The 15,188-nt window shown below is 36.2% G+C and overlaps 2 long non-coding RNA genes across 2 annotated transcripts in view; one reads left to right on the top strand and one right to left on the bottom strand.

The window, feature by feature from the left end:
- LOC135205822 (uncharacterized) overlaps nt 1–15,188 on the bottom strand; it is a 183,815-nt gene that overhangs the window by 149,508 nt on the left and 19,119 nt on the right. The gene's annotated exons all lie outside the window — the stretch shown is intronic.
- On the top strand, nt 3,302–4,803 carry LOC135204309 (uncharacterized). Its single transcript, XR_010312168.1, has 2 exons — nt 3,302–3,739; nt 4,472–4,803. It is a non-coding gene; the product is annotated as an uncharacterized LOC135204309 (long non-coding RNA).

Raw genomic sequence — 15,188 nt, 5'->3', positions numbered from 1 at the left:
TTGAAGGAAGTAACTGATGGAAAAGATGGCTTATTATAAAAGATAAAACGAATGAAGAAATTGATGAATAGATGGAATATCAAGTAAAATTCAAGGAAAATTGCTTAAGGGTAGTAAATTCCTTTTATATTCGCTTGAACCTTTGAGATTCTACTAGCACGGCATCCTCAGTAGGGAGACTGATTTTGATTTTGATAAAGATGTTATTCTTCGAATCCATCCTGATGGGATTGATTGGAGTGACCTCTTCGCAACGAAGTCTTATCTGGTTGAAGGACGAGATTCAAAAGCTGGTGGTAGATATCTGTTATGTTGTTGGACCAGAAGCAGAAATGAATATGCTCAGATGGATGAGTGGCGCGTGGCGAAGAGGGATAGGACGGGATGACCAGAGGATGCTGGAAAGCGCTGGTTACAGCAGAGGGAACTGGAAAGCGTCGGACGGACCCCCTGGATAAATCAGACTGAGCTGGATAGCGCTAGCTACAACAGAGGGTGATAGGAAGCGCTCCATAAACCAGAGTGCTGGAAAGCGCTCACAAGACCAGTGTGTGCTGGAAAGCGTTGCATAGACTAGGAGGTGTTGGAAAGTGCTGGATAAACCAGAGATCAGAGGGTGCTGGAAAGCACAGAATAGACCGTAGGGTGATGTTAAGCGCTGTATATACCAGAGGGTGATGGAAAGTGCTGGATAGCCCAGAGGGCGTGGGCCGACAATTCCGCGCAGGACAATTCAGCACATGATAATTCAGCTAAAGAAACAATTCAGTGCATGACGATTCAGCACAAGGACTATTCAGCGCAAAGACAATTTGGCGAAATAAAGCTAAAACATGGAAAATTAAGAAATCAGTGATCAAATTAGTTTTTATTTGTAAATGATTTTTGAAATTAAAAAAGTTGAAATATGATATTCATTGAAATAAGATACTGAAATTTACACTAATTTATTTCTTCTTAGGCGACAGAAAACAAAACTAACTACTTGCAGTTAAAAGTACTGGCAATAATCAAAGATTGTTTACACTTTCAACCGTCGAACAATTTACGGTTGTTATTTATGCTATAACAACAAGCGAATAGTTGTTACTGGCATTCCTCTAAACTCGGACAGGATGTATTTCCTTTTCTGGAGTACTTTTTTACAAACATTTGCTGAGCTAAAACTAAAAAAAAAAAAGCCCCATGGTGCGGATTTTATCAGAGGAAGATCGTGATCACGTTCTATTAAATGGATTTTGCTATCGTTTAGATAGAAAACTTCGTAATGAAAAAGTCTTGAATGATTCTGGTGCTGAAGATACCAACAGAAAATTCATTTTTTCGACTGCAAAGAATATTGAACTTCTCAAAGAATACAAAAACTGGCTCGCAGATGGAACATCTAAAGTAGCCCCACGCTTTTTCCACCAACTTTATGTTATTCATATGTTCGTGAAGGAGTGTTGTCCCAGTGATATATATACTTTTGCAAAATAAAACACAGGATTCAAATGAAAGGGCATTAAGGACAATTTTGAATGTAGCCTGGATATGACGCCCGATACTATGCTTTGTTATTTTGAAAAGTCTTTTCAAAATGCATTTTCAAATGTGTTTGAAGGCACGCAAATGAGTGGTTGCTTTTTCCATCTGGCTCAGTGCATATGGCGGAAAATAAAGGCTTTAAATCTTACACAGTTATATATAAGCGAGGAGCACATTCGAAAACATTGTAAGCTGTTGGTAGCCTTCGCTTTTGTGCCAACTGATGATATTTGCGAGTAGTTGAGTCTTTGCAAAATATAAGCTACTTCATTGATTTACAGAAATGAATTAGTCAGAATATTTTTGTAAAGGAATATTTTATAGTACGTCATTTCAATAAATATTTTTGTCTACTTTTTAAAATTCAAGAATATGTTACAAATTGAAAAGTTATTTTGATCAATGTTTTCTTCGTTTTCCAAGTTTTTGTTTTATTTCGTAAATTGTCCTTATGCTGAATATTCGTTGCCCTGAATCGTCATGCGGAGAATTGTCATGTGCTGAATTGTCTATAAGCTGATTGTCATGCGCTGAATTGTCGGCGCGGAATTGTCGGTGCTCCGCCCAGAGGGTGCTGGAAAGTACTGGATAGACCAGAAGGTGCTAGAAAGTGCAGAATAGAAGAAGGGGTGCTGGAAAGTACTGGATAGACCAGAGGGTAATGTAAAGTGCTGGATAGGCTACAGGGTGCTGGAAAGCGCTGGCTCGACCAGATTGTGCTGGGAAGTGCTAGGTAGACCAGAGGATTCTGGAAAAGGGTTGGATAGACCAGAGGGAGCTGGAAATCTATGAATACATCAGAAACTGATGGGTAGGATTTGAAAAAACCAGCGGATTCTAGAAAATGCTGATAAGACCAGAAATGCTTGAAAGGACATAACCGACCTGAGGGTGCTGGAAAGCATTGGATAGACCAGTGGAATGCACTTGACAGACCTTAGGGTACTTGAAAGGGCTGGATAGATCAGAAGGTGCGGGAAAGGCAGAATAGACCAAAGGGTGCTGGAAGGTACTGGACAGACCAGAGGTTGATGGAAAGCGCTGGCTGGTTGGGATCAGTGAGGTGCTGGATACACAGAAAGCTTCAGGCAGCACAGAACAGAACTGGAAAGTTGCTCGAGATCCTTGTCAACAGGTGAATAAAACAGATGATGATGATGATGTCTTAACTTAAAGGCGCTATCATCACCCATCCGCAAATAGGGATTTCAAAGCCAAATCTGACAGCAGCTGTTGTCTTTTTGTTTTTTTCTGGAACCACTGAATGTAAGACAGGGGAATGGGCTGTGTGTGTGTGTGTGTGTGTGTGTGTGTGTGTGTGTGTGTGTGTGTGTGTGTGAGAGAGAGAGAGAGAGAGAGAGAGAGAGAGAGAGAGAGAGAGAGAGAGAGAGAGAGAGAGAGAGAGAGAGAGAGAGAGAGACTGTCCTGTAGATATCCTGCATAGGTAGAAGACCATCATTTTAGATTTAATATTTAAAGAATTAATTTGGCTTGCCAAAGTTATTTACTATCCTTTCTCACTTTAAGGAAATGAATGACACAAATTTTATATATATACATACATACATACATACATACATACATACATACTTATATATATATTATATATATATATATATTATATACATATATATATAGTATATATATATATATGTGTGTGTGTGTGTGTGTTTGTGCGGTTGTGTGCATACGCATTATAGGTGCATGACTGCTAGCTTAAATAGAAATACGAGAGTCGTTCCAGTTTTTAAAAAAACACCAAAATATAACCTGGGAAGCCCTGTTGCCTCAGCCTCAGCAAAAAAGTTGTCCTACAGGATACAGCAAAAGGATTTTGACCTCTTTTTCTCCCTTATGAAACCAATTGATCCACTCGTTGGCAGTTCTTCCTCCAGAGGGACATACGAACAAATAAAATATTATTTAACAACGACGTCTTTGAGAGGAAAACTCGACAGGATTCTCGTGCCCATTGTTGCCCGCCAGACGCAACCGTGAAGAGTCCTTCGGGAGACGAGGCGAAAGAAATTTCGAAAATAGGGCTAAAAAGAGAGACCAGTTTTGGAACGACGTCTACTGGCAACCAGAGCCCAGAGGAACGGCCCGAGTATAAATAGAGGCGGCTTCCAAGTCCCCGACAAGCTGAGTTCTGTGCCTTTGACATCTCAAGAAACAGCAGACGACTCTCCTCAGATTGTTCATCATGAAATCGGTGAGTTTGACTCTGTGGGACCTTGATTGATACACAAGTCTCTCTTAGAAAGGTTCTCATAGACTTAAACGACAAGACTACTCTGCAGGGAATATTGTTGTAATTCTCAACTTGTTTGTGATATAGAAGCAACAGACTACTGAATTCTTTGGGACAGGTTTTAGTGTAATGTGGATGCAGCCTAACTCTTCTAGAAGAAGTGTTGCTATTTCTCTGAAATGACTTATTTAGAATTTTGGCAATTTAGTTCAATTAGCTCTTGGTCCAGAGTACCAAATACCCTCAATTTTGATCATCACTTGCACTCAGATCCTCCAAGATCTGCTTTTCTCTGAGGTCTATTGCTGTTGTGACTAAATTGTGGAATAAATATCTTAATCTTGTAGAAGAATCGCTGAGACTTTAGAAGTCAAAGCTCGTCCTTAAATCTTCTTTTTGTCGAGCATTAGAACGAGTCTCACTTCTCGTTTTATTTATTACTTGTATCTATAATACTTTATGATCTCAATCGTTTAATTGTTATTTACCTTCATAGAGAAAAAATCAATGACATAATTTTCTCTCAGTCATGAAGGTAAATTTATCCTGAAAACAGCCGTTTACACTTTGAAAACGTAGTCGCAGTCTAGCATGAGTTAAGTATATATCATCTCAGTTGTTGACATTCCCGAGACGATAATTTTTTTTCTTCTTCTTCTGTTTAAACTGATGATCTTTTTGTCTCATCGGCAGGCCGCCTTCGCCCTCCTGCTCCTGGTGGCTCTCTTCGCCTTCATGGAAGTGGCTGAAGCCATGCCGGAGCCAGAGCCGGTGCCAGGTCCTCACGGGTTTTATGGATACCGCCCCTGGGGCTTCGGAGGCTACGGATACAGGCCCTGGGGAGGATATTGGGGCTGATCCACTTTCCTGACGAAGGCCACGGAAGCTGCACTGACGATTGCAAGTTCCTCCCTCTGGACAAATCAATCGGATTTGGGAAACTTCAACAAACAAAGTCTTCTCTCTAATTCCAAACATTGTAGTGTCTCTCTTCTTTCCAAATAAATGCTCATGTTTCTTATAAACCAGTTTTAATACAGTGCTCCTTTTTGTCGGTATATAGTATATGACTACTATATAATTATACACACACACACACACATATATATATATGTCTATATATGCAGAAGCTAGGTACTATGTCGTACCTCTAAGTAAATGGGGATACAATCCACAATGATGTAAAATCCTTCCGTAGTTTAAAATATATATTTCTTGTACAGGAACTTATAGCGTTCGACCATCAGCTGTGGTCTTGTTCACTAAAGAAGACCACAGCTGATGGTCGAAAGCTATAAGTTCCTGTACAAGAAATATATATTCTAAACTACTGAAGGATTTTACATCATTGTGGATTGTATTCCCAAGTCTATATATATCCTAAACGTGGTCTCAGATTTACAAAATGTCCAAGCGGACGAAAATTAAGATTTTTATAGGCCTCCCTTTGCCCCAGAAAGAGGTTATCTTTCGCAAGCAATAACAAGAATTAATGGATGTGGCCCTTGAATTTAGGCTAAAGGCCGAACACTGGGACCAATGAGGTCATTCAGTGTGTAACAAGAGGAGAACCTCAAAGCAGTTGCACCATGTAACAATTGTCAGGAGAGGGTGGTTAATAAGATGGAAGAAAGAGAATACGAAAGGAGGTACAGTAAAAGAAACGAAAGGGGGTTGCAGCTAGTGGCCTAAGAAAGGCACGCTGCAAAGAAGCTTAAGAAATGCCTACAGTGTGGTGAGTGAGGTACACTGACAGCTAAGTCAGGGCATTCCACGGCACTGGGACGAGCTAAGCTCGTAACGCAATAGTCCAAACGAAGACAAGGCATTGTAGCCATCTTGAAATATAGAGGTTTTAGTTTTCTGTAAAAGAAAACTCTTGTATCAGCTTTGTCTGTCCGTCTGCCCTCAGGTCTTAAAAAAACCTACTGAGGCTAGAGGGCTGCAAATTGGTACGTTGATCAAGCACCTTCCAATCATCGAACATATAAAATTGCAGCCCTCTAGCCTTCGTAGTTTTTATTTTATTAAAGGCTAAAGTTAGCCATATACGTACCGACAACATAGGCCACAGCCGAACCGTGGCTGATGTCACCACTGGATAGAAAACTCGACTGCGCCCAAGAAACTTCGGAGGAAATTTTAACTTGTCATTCTAAAGTCGCATATTATCATTGTTTGGTCATTATACAGATAAGCTTGTGAAGGTCAAAGCGTAGTAGTAGGATCAAACACTCACACTAGGGGCAAATACTCACACTAGGGCCAAACACTGACTCATGGAACTGGGATATTTCAGCGCAAGTTCAATCTGTAGTCTGTGTGTGAACTTTGGACGCCCAAATCACACTTGTTAAAAATAAAGTTGCAGAATGTAGTTAGTCAAAAGGTAAAGTAGACCGAAGTTGTAAGAGCTGCTTCTGTTTTAGTTTTTAATTGTTTCAAAATTTTGCTAGGCAAAATTGGGTGCGGTTCTTCGAACCCGTAAAATATGGTATATATATATATATATATATATATATATATATATATATATATCTATATATATATATATATATATCTATATATATATATATATATATCTATATATATATAGATATATATAGATATATATATATATATATATATATATATATATATATATATCTATATATATCTATATATATATATATATATATGATAGATATATATATATATAGATATATATATAAATATACTATATATATATATATAGTATATCTATATATAGATATATCTGTATATATAAATATATATATCTATATATCTATATATAGTATATATATAAAAAATATATATATCTTTATATCTATCTATATATATATATCTATATATATCTATATGTATATATCTATATATATATATATATATATCTATATATATATCTACATATATATGGATATATATATATATAATATATATATATAATCTATATATATCATAAAATATATCTATATATAAGATCTATACATATATCTATATATATATATATATATATAGATATCTATATATCTATAATATATATATATATATATAATATATATATCTATATATATATATGTATCTATATATATATATATATATATATATATATATATATATATATATATATATATATATATATATATATATATATATATATATATATATATATATATATATATACACCATATTTTACGGGTTCGAAGAACGCGCCCACGTTTGCCTGGCAAAATTTTTAAACAATTCAAAATCTAAAATAGAATCAGCTCTTACAACTTCGGTCTACTTTACCTTTTGACTTCCTACATCTGCATATAATATATAATATATATATATAATATATATATATATATATATATATATATATATATATATATATATATATATATATATATATAAATTATAATATTATATGCAGTGATAAATGTATAAATAAACACAAATTCTACGAAGTGAAAAGAGACGACTTTGTATTGCAAGGCCTTTCGACATCTCGTCTGCCAAGTAGAGGACAAGAATTCGAAAGGCCTTGCAGAACTCTATCGTTTTTCTTTCCTTCGTGGAATTTGTCTTTATTTAAATACAATATATAACTTATTAAATTTCTCAAGTGTTACACATTCAAGGAAAGTTTACGAAAACAAGAATCCGTGACAAATGCAGTAAACTAAATCGAAAGCAATAAACATCGCAATCTGTTGAAGAAATCGTTCAAAGTAAAATATAAAAGTAACCATTAGGATATTTCACTCTCAGAGAGAACTGCGTGAGAAGTGAACCTTTACGGATGCAATCCCTGTAATTAGGACAGACAGTCACTTGATCCACTCGGCCGGCAAGAGACCAAAAGGAAATGATTCAATCTCTCCTGGACAATGCACAGGATAGACCTTTGTAGTTTCAAGTATGAACGCCTGAATATCCCATTAACTGGGGTAAATTAGTTTTTTTTCTTTCTTTTTTTTTTAGCCCATTTTCATTGATTGTTCTTTTGCAAATGAATTGCAACTCAATGCCTGGCGACGACAGCGTTGCCAATGGCTCTGGCTACGCGGGACAGTGTTGCCAATGAGCGCTGCGTCGACGACCTTCGCTGGGTATTTTGAGCCCCTTACCAACCACCCACCGGGCACCACCCACCCTAAGCCCGTGCGTGTCATGCCTGGCCCTCGCTAAGGTAACGGCCCACCGGGTGAGAAACATCTCGTTCACTGAACTCGTAGGGAGTTCAGTGAACGTTTGCCTCATAAACGTTCATGGTCACTTAATATTTATTGAATATTTATTCTCTAATTCCCTCCCTAGTAATTAACAGCTGACTGGCGTATACCGTGAAGAAACACTAATTTATTATACATGCACATATTATTATTATTATCATCATCATCATCATCATCATCATTGTTATTATTATTATTATTATTATTATTATTATTATTATTATTATTATTATTATTATTACAGAAGATGAACCCTATTCATGTGGAACAAACCCACCAAAGGGGCCACTGACTTGAAATTCTTCAAGTTTCCTAAGAATATTATTATTATTATTAAAAAGAATGACAGAGTTAACGAGTTACCTTATAAAGAATTATCTCTATTTTTTCTGAGAATTCGTTTTTCATACTCTGCGAGACTGTTAAGTAACTGACTCGAGAAGAAATCCCCCCCCCCACCACCCAAGGCAGCCAATCATAAATGGACCACGGATCTGACCACGCCCACCCCTACTATAAAAGCTGACCCATCAGCGATGCCCATCCAGAACGTCCCTTGCAACGTCCAGATGATGGCTGAAACATGTAGACATTAGAGAAGATACCGTAATAATAATTGTATTTTAATATATATCCGGAGACTACAACGAGACTGCTAAGTAATTGGGTCTATATTCATGGTGTTATTCTGGTATTTTGTCTGTCAAGGTTTGGTATTATCAGTGCTAAAATATATGAAATATACTCATGTTTCATTCTGGTTGTATTTTGATATATATATATCCGGAGACTACAACGGGCTGTAAATGGTGATCGCCGCTACAAAGTCGTTGATACAGTATTAACGATTCTGTGGCGGAGATTACCATCTACATTCCCGTTGTAGTCTCCGGATATATATTAAAATACAATTATTGTAACTGTATCTTCTGTAATGCCTACATATTTCGGCATTGTCCCTGGCCATCATCTGGACGCTGCAAGGGAAGTTCTGGATGGGCATCGCTGATGGGTCAGTTTTTTTTTAGTAGGGGTAGGCGTGGTCATATCCGTGATCGATTTTAATTGTTTAATTTTGCTCTGGAAAGTCTGATTTTTTTTCAGAAATATGTTATTACCAATACTATTTACGATTCCTTACGCTTTAAAATTACAATAATATTTTATGAAGGGCAAAGCAATAATGCGAGAAATATAGGAATCTACCAGCACCAAGTACCCAAGTCTGCTTATTAATCATTTACGATTCCTTAATCTTTAAAATGACAATAGTGCTGTACGAGGGGAAAACCAATAATGCGAAAAATATGGAAATCTACCAACGCCAAGTAGCTAAATCTGCTTTTTAATGAAATCACTGACACATATCTTGTGGAAAAAGGATGCGAAGCTCGCAACCTCACCAAATATGAAAAAGGTGTGCATCAAATTCAGTAAATAAATAAAAAAAAAGTAAATAGATAAAAATAAAGTAGATAAATAAAAAGAAGGAAACTTGCATAAAAACTCTGTTATAAGAAACACGAGAGTTTATTGGATGTAACAAAGGACAAAAAACTGTTTGGATTTTCACGAAATGAAATTGATTTTTGTCTTTGACCTTTCTAAAACCGGCATTGAGCGATTGATTGAGAGATTGATTTATCTCTCTCACTCTCTCTTCTAAACCCAACCAAAACCTGACATTGCCTGATTGATAGGTTTAGCTCTCTTTATATATATAATATAAAATTGGGAAAAGTGAGTTTGTGGTAGAAAAGTTCCATCTTCGTCATCATCGTCGTCATCAGAAGTTCGATGTTGGATTAACCATAGTATCCTCCGTAGCCACCGTATCCCCCGTAACCTCCGTAACCTCCGTAACCACCTCCGTAGCCACCTCCGTAACCGCCGTACCCGAAGCCGAATCCGAACGGCCTGTAGCCGTAGCCTCCGAAGCCGTAGGGTCTCCCGCCGAAGTAGTAGCTTCGGTGAGGCTCTGGCTCGGGAGCCGGGCGGCTTGGGTCAGTTGCATCACGGCGAAGAGGGCCACCAGGAGGAAGAGGGTGAAGGCGACCTGTGGAAATGAGGAGACGAATGAGAGTCGTCATTTCATGTAGAAGAAGAAGAAGAAAAAGAAGAAGAATGTCAACAACACACACATGATACGTATTCGTCTCGACCTAAACTACGACTTCATTTTCAAAATATTTTTCTTGCTGAACAAAGAAGAAGAAGAAGAAAAAGAAGAAGAAGAAGAAGAAGAAGAAGAAGAAGAAGAAGAAGAAGAAGAAGAAGAAAGCATCATCTTTCGAATGTAAACAACACAGACATGATACGTATTCGTCTCGACCTAAACCGCGATTTCATTTTCAAAATTAGAAATTGCAAAGCTCTCAGGGTACTGAAACTGGGGCACTACATGAGGGCATACTATGTGGTTTCCATAAACAGTAGAGCTACTTCGGCATTATGGGAAGACATAGGAAACACCCTCCGTCAAGGCAAGAGTGGTATAAAAGGGTACCTGAATAGAAAAGTAGAGATTTTGGAACAGGCTGCCATGGGAGTTATGATGGAATCCAGTAATTAAGGACATGGAGGAGGTCCCACTTGGATGCAAGACGAATGAAGGAAGAGGCAAGGACAGGAATAAATGGCAGAACTAGACAGGTGGGTGGGAAGAATGAAGAAGAGTTATAATTCTAGCGGGGCGTAGAAATGACAAGAAATGGGAAGGAAAATTTGAAAGAACATCAGCAATTTGTTTTACAGAGGAAGAACCAATATGTTAATATTCAATGTCATAAATAGACACACAGGAGAAATGTGTCAACTTCAATTTTTCCTAGAAATATAAGAGAGAAAATCGTGAAATATTTTGAAAATGAAAATATGTTGAAAAGACACGAGAACCCTAAAATCACAAGTGGAGAAAAAGACAAATATAAGATAAATGAAGTAACATCCTAAAACTAGAGAACAAAGCAGCATCCCATGGGCAACAGAAGTACCGTTGCAAAGGCCAAACCTGAAACCTGACCCTGAACCAGATATCTCTCTCGAGGAAGATAAAAACAGCAAGGGTAAAAGAACTAGGATATATAAGAGATATAAAAAGAATTCATATATAAATCAGGCTATGAATCAATGGAAAATGGCGACCAGAAGTATTTGGATGCTGTCTTATGACTGGCCATCAATTTTGCAGTGGAGGAAGAGCAAGAAATCGTCTAAATTTGAAAAAACAGTTTTTTTTTTTTTTTTTTTTTTTTTTTGAGAAAATTTTAGATTCCTCTTTCGCAACTTTCAAAATTCGGACTGAAAGTAAGAATGGAATATCAAGGAATGGGACAAAGTTTAGGGCAAAGGCCATGCACTGGGACCTATGAGGTCACTCAGCACTGAAAAGGAAATTGAGAGTAAAAAAGGTTTGCAAGGTGTAAGAGGAGGAAAACCCTTTTGCAGTTGCTCTTCGAAGTAATTGTTAATGGAGGGTGGATACCAACAAGATAATATGAATGGAGGTACAGTAAAAGGAATGAAAGGGGTCGCCGCAAACAACCTTTAGTAATACCTACAGGGCACCCCCTGAGGTGCACTGACGGCACTAACCCCCTACGGGGTGGCTGAAAGTAAGGTCATGCAGAATTTTTAAATGAGATGCATCAAGTTAAGAGAAGCACAGTTAAGGACAATATCTGTGGGAGCCAAAACTGCAGAAAAAACTATAGCAGTGACGAAAGTTCCTGAAACTAATAAAGCTAAAAAAAAAAGGAATACTTTATGATATTAAATCCACGGAAAGTGAACTGGTGAATTAACAATATCTCCCTCAGAACCTCTGGTTTGATGATTGAGACAATTTCTCCAGAATCTTCCAATTTCCGTGAATCAGGACGATTCCATTCAATTCGTGAATCTTGAAATGATTCCGGGAAGAAACGATAAGGAAATATCTCCTCTCATGGATGATTTCGAAAGAGAGAGGGATGATTACCCTTCGGGATGCCTCTTATGAAAATACATTTGATGATAAAAGCAGGGAAGAAGGAGAAAATGGAAATATATGAGAATGCATAATTATGATAGATACTGAGATATACCAATACACAAACACACACACACAAAGAGCTTCTCACTGATATATAAGAAGATATACTAATACACACACACAAAACACAGACAAAAAGCTTCTCACTGATATATAAGAAGATATACTAATACACACACACACACATACAGGCAAAGAGCTTCTAACTGATATATTAGAAGATATACTAATTCACACAAGCACACACACACAAAACACATAGACAAAGAGCTTCTCACCGGTATGTACTAAGATATACCAATACACACACACACACACACACAAACACACTACAGACAAAGAGCATCTCACTGATATGTACTAAGATATACCAATCAATACACACAGCTCCTCAACATACGCATACCTCTCTAGGGAACTTACTAGGTCTACGTGGGTGAATCAGGAAGGCCCAAACTGATCTCTTTCGCCATAGAATCGAAAAGACTCACCTTATTCATGATGATTATGAGCGGTCAAGTCACGTCGAGTCAACTAGCTGCTGCTTCTCAAAGCGATGCCAAGGAACTCAGCGTCTCCGGAATAGCGAGGGAACAAGTATATATACTCGAGGCATTCCTAGGGGGGACTGGTCTAGTTGCCAGTCAACTCCCTTGGAAAGTTTTGTGATTTGTCGTAGAACTTTCCGTCGTGGAGTCTCCTCCTAAATCATCTTCATTCGCGGCTCGTTCGTTTATACTGGTGCTTCTCACCGACCTGAGAAATACCTACAAATTTCTTGTTTATACATATTGTCTCCTTGTTCGTTCGTCTGTCCACCACCTCCCCCACCCCCCCTAGGTGAATGAACCGCCCGCCGTCGGGACGAAAATTTGATGTTTCAGGGGCGGGGTGGTTGGTGGCGAGGTCAAGAACCTGTCTTTAGCCCGAAGCACTTTTTTTAGCATTTTTTTTTTTCGCGCAGATGTCGCAACGCGGATTTCCCAGGTTAGTCTGGAACTGTAAAACTACATATTCCCTTCCGCCTGTTCCTTGTATTGTAGTAGTAATAATAATAATAATAATAATAATAATAATAATAATAATAATAATAATAATAATAATAATAGAGCATGAGTCTTGAAATGGAAAAACATATCAACAGTTATGTGGATTTTAAACATAAATACCCATACATAACTGGCTTTTTCTCCAATAATAATAATAATAATAATAATAATAATAATAATAATAATAATAATAATAATAATAATAATAATAATAATAATAATAATAATAATAATAATAATAATAATACTTTATTAAAAGTAATGGCTACTTCAGTAGTCATTACTTTTAATAAAGTATGCTTGAGAGAGGGTCTGCTTCCTAAGTACAATAATAATATAATTATAATAATAATAATAATTTACTTCGTTTCTTGGCCCCATACAATATACACAAACATGAAAAATACATTGTGAATATTAGAATTAAAAAGTGTAAAAATTATTATTATATTCTCATTATTATTATATTATTATTATTATTATTATTATTATTATTATTATTATTATTTTATTTATTATTATTATTATTGATTATTATTATTATTATTATTAAGAAGAGGGAAAACCTATTCATATGGAACAAGCCCACCAAAAGGGCCACTGACTCGAAATTAAAAACTCCCAAAGAATATTATGTTGTTCATTTGAAAGAAGTAACAGAAAGCAAAAGGAACAATTGAAATAAAGATTAGTCATTTAAAAAAATAACATTAATAAATAAACAGATAAAACAAATGTAAGACCTCTGGAGCTGAGGGATAAAGGACCTCAAGTACTTCTGGAACGGAGGAATAAAGAAACTCTGGAACTGGGGAACAAAGGACCTCTGGAACTAAGGAGCAAATGACCTCTGGAACTGAGGAATAGAGGACGTCTGGAACTGAGGAAAAGAGGACCTCTGGAACTGAGGAATAAATGACCTCTGGAACTGAGGAATAGAGAACCTCTGGAACTCAGGAATCGAGGATCTCTGGAACTGAGGAATAAAGGACCTCTGGAACTTTGGAGAAGTTCGACAGCCAGGTACATACTATGTTTAATATAAATATATATATATAATTATATATATATTATATATATGTAATATATATATTATATATATATATAATATATATATATATGATATTATATATATATATATTATATATATATATATATATATATATATATAATAGTGCTTCGTTTATTTTCCTTCGTGGCATATATCTTTATATATATATATATATTATATATATATATATAGTATATATATATATATAGATAGATATATATATATATATATATATATATATAGATATATATATAGTTAGATATAGATATAGATATATATATATATATATATATATATATATATATATATATATATATATATATATATATGAATAAATTGATCACGAAGTATATAAAACGTGATGTTCGTGGCAAAAAACCTTTATATATATATATATATATATATATATATATATATATATAATTATATATATAAGAGAATACCACAGGAAAAATAATAGGCAGAAATTCGTAGCCGAGCGCTTTCGTCATTTAATAAGACATCTTCGAGGCGCAAATGAGACAGTTGAAAAGAAAGTCACAAGGTAAACAAAAAGATCAAGAATACCAGCTAGTTAATTTGGCAAAAAAATGTCAAAATCAAAGCGATAGTCCAGGATAAGCGGAGATCACAAGGAATCTTAGTACTCATACACTTCCGTAGAAAGTTAAGTCGTCCGAAGTTTCAGTTTGCGAGCTTTGACAGGAGCATTGCAGAAAGACGTCACGAATAGGTTTGGAAAAGCCACGGAAAATGCGCAGAAGTCGCGCGTGGTTTACACTATGCTTAAAAAATTACAGTAGATGCGCGTGACTTCATGATGTAAGTGCTAAGCTTCCGTTTCCCTTACGATTAAGTCTGCTTCAGTTTATATGGCCGTGTGATCTCCGATTATCCTGGATTATATCTCTTTGATTTTTACCCTTTTTGATAAATTGACCAGCTGGTATTCTTGATCTTTTTGCTTACCTTGTGACGTTCTTTTCAACTGCGTCTCATTTGTGGACGATGTCTTTTTAAAAGCCGAGAGCGCTCAGCAACGATTTTCCGTCTATTA

This window comes from Macrobrachium nipponense, chromosome 24 (genome assembly GCF_015104395.2).
Source record: "Macrobrachium nipponense isolate FS-2020 chromosome 24, ASM1510439v2, whole genome shotgun sequence".
Classification (NCBI taxonomy): Eukaryota; Metazoa; Arthropoda; class Malacostraca; order Decapoda; family Palaemonidae; genus Macrobrachium; species Macrobrachium nipponense.
The sequence above is the reverse complement of the archived record's forward strand: the minus strand, read 5'-3'. Positions and strand labels throughout refer to the sequence as shown.